The following is a 2,943-nucleotide window of genomic DNA, read 5'->3' on the forward strand; positions in this document are numbered from 1 at the left end:
CTGGGAAGTCCAAAGTCCAGGGAACACATTTGGTGAAGGTCCTGGTGGTGGCAACAGTGACCAGGGGTCTCACATGGCAGAAAATGGCAGAGAAGAAAGAGACTAACCTCTCGTGTGCTCTTCTTTCAAAGCCCTCAGAACCACACCCCTGACCACCCACCGTTGTTAACCCATTCACCACGGCACGGCTCGGTCCTACAACGTAATCACCTCCACAAGGCACCACCTTTAAATACCATAATAGGATTTCCCACCCTCAACAGTTACAGTGGGGGTTAAGCTTTTAATATATGAACTTTGGGGACACAATTCAATCAGTCCACAGCAGGGAGTGACTGCTAATGGGGGCAGGTTTCTTTTGTGGGTGATGAAAATGTTCTAGAATTATATGGTGATGATTGAGCAAGTTTGTGAATATACTAAAACCACTGAATTGTACACTTAAAAGGGTATATGTAAATTACCTCAATTTAAAAAAATCTTTAAAAAAAAAAAGAGAGAGCGATTACAAGCTGGGAGCCAGCCTGCCTGTGTTCAAATCCTAGTCCCACCATGCTGGTTAGGTATCCTGGGGCAACTCCCTAACCTTTCTGTGCCTCGGTTTCCTCATCTGGAAAAGGAGAGAGAATGATAAACACACTTCTTAGTGCTGTTGTAATATTGAACAACTAAACATTTGGAAAAGTACCTTAGGAAAACAGAAAGCTGTCAATAAATATTAGCAATTGTCAGGGCCAATGGGGTGGGGTCGAGTGGCAAGCTGATCAAAATTACTGAGTGGGCAGGCTAAGAGGGCCATATTAACACAAATCTATCCTCCATTGAGGAGATTCATTTCACCAGATCGAACACAGACTTGGTGGCCTTGGCTGTTGTGGTTACAAAGGGAGCAGCTTAAGGGGAAATTCCACCGATGGGGAGGCGTGGGAGTTCTGAGCAGCTCTCCAGGGCCACAGAATTCTGGCTTCAGGGAAGGCCACAGTCAGACTGGGCCTCAGAAGGTGACCCTGCCATCTCTGCCCCCAGTTGTGGTGAGGTGAATGCATTCGGCACTGCTGAGGGGCTTGGAGCAGACCACCCTGCTGACCTGTGCTTGGGCCGAGGGCCTGGTGGATGGGGAGGGTGGTCTTCCTGCCTTATGACACGCTGCTCTTCTCCCTGGCCTACCACAACCGCTCCTACCCGGCCCTGGGCCACTGTGGACCCCTGCAGGAGGTCTATGACACAGTGCTCACCATCAGTCTGGAGTCTGGCCCCATAGACACGGCCTTTGCTGCTACCGGGGCAGGTGCAGAGGTGGCTGCCCGCCTGGAGCCAGAGCAGGTAGGTCTGTGCAGACGCCCACATGTCCCAGGCCATGGGCAGGGATGCGTGTGCTCCTCACCAACTCCAGACCCACCTGGACAGCCAGCCCCGCCTCCACTGCGGACATTTAACCTGTTCCTTTCTGACCATGTCTCTCTGTCCAGTTCCTGGGCACAGTCAATCTCTCTCTCTCTCTCTCTCTCATATGTGTGTGTGTATGTACACGTATATGTATATGTATGTGTACAATGATACAAAAAGTTCACGGAAAGATCCTTGTCATCCTTTAACTGTATTTTTCCATGAACTTTTTGAAATACCCTTGCACCCTTGCACATGTATCTCTCTGTGTGTCTCTTTTTTCTCGCGTTACTCACCCTTTCGGCCTGATCTGTCAGTTCTCCTCTTGCGTCTCTTTGGTCCCAGTTTTCTATCTTTAGTTCTCTCAATTCCTGTAATTCTCATTTCTGCTCCAGCAGCTCTTTCTCCTGCAGAACTTCTTCCTCTCCTGACTCTGCATCTCTAGCAAATTGTGAAGATCGGAAGGAGAAAGTGTTGGGAGACTGGGAGAGTGGGGCAGGGGGCTGGTGTTCTGAAGTCACTGCTGCACATCTGGAGTGTTCCTGGTGGGGACGTGGCTGCTGGCTTGGTTTTGGCTTATAGAACTCAGCAGAACTTGAGATTCCCTTGGGATGTCTGCTTCTTGGTGATAAAAAGACAGTCTGGAGGTGGTGACAGGGATGCAGATGCTGACAGAGGGTTGTGCAATCAGCCAATCATTTGACAAATGTGGATTGAACCCCTCTCATGTGTCACCATGCCAGGTGTCAGGGACATGGTGATGAACAAGACAGACCTGGCCTTCAAGGAGCTTCCATTCTGTTAGGAGGAGACAGACAATAACCAAGTAACCATATAACCAAATTCAAATGGTGATAATGTCACTGAGAAAACACAACAGGATAAAGTGATAGAGAGTGGTCGATATGGAGTAGTGGGCACCAAGAGCTAGGACGGGCAGGGAAGCCCACTCTGAGGAGGTGGCACTCAAGCTGAGCTCTGAATGATAAGGAAGCAGCCCGAGGAGGATCTAGATGAAGAGCGGCCAGGCCGGGGAAGTAGTGAGTGCAAAGGGCAGAGCATTATCCTCCGTGGCCACCCCCGGAGAACTGAAGCTCAAAAAGGTGCGGTGACTTGCCCACGGTCACACAGGGAGGCAGTGGCTGAGCTCACGCCCCAAGTCTACTGACTCCAAGTGCAGGGCTCCTTTTCCTCATGACCACTGGGGAGTGTGAGACCAAGAGGGCCACGCCGTTCTGATTCCTGTCACTCATCCATCCAGAGTACCATCCCTGATGNCCAAGAGGGCCACGCCGTTCTGATTCCTGTCACTCATCCATCCAGAGTACCATCCCTGATGTGATCACACTGACACGCGCGGACACAGGTACACAGAGAGATGAGCACACTAGTATGAGGGGTCTTCAAAAAGTTCCTGGAAAGATTAGTATTCTCTTTTGTTTTTCCACAACTTTTTTTTTTCCTTTTTGTCTTTTTTACTGACCGGTAATGGGATCACAACCCTCAGTGTCACGCCCGTACCGGGGACCGGCAACGGGATCGCAACCCTCAGTGTCA

The 2,943-nt window shown here is 50.2% G+C and overlaps 1 pseudogene; it reads left to right on the forward strand.

Annotated features, from left to right (window-relative positions):
• The window catches only part of LOC103589887, a 50,729-nt pseudogene that overhangs the window by 13,683 nt on the left and 34,103 nt on the right, over positions 1 to 2,943 (forward strand).

This window comes from Galeopterus variegatus, unplaced genomic scaffold (genome assembly GCF_000696425.1).
Source record: "Galeopterus variegatus unplaced genomic scaffold, G_variegatus-3.0.2 Scaffold736, whole genome shotgun sequence".
NCBI lineage: Eukaryota > Metazoa > Chordata > Mammalia > Dermoptera > Cynocephalidae > Galeopterus > Galeopterus variegatus.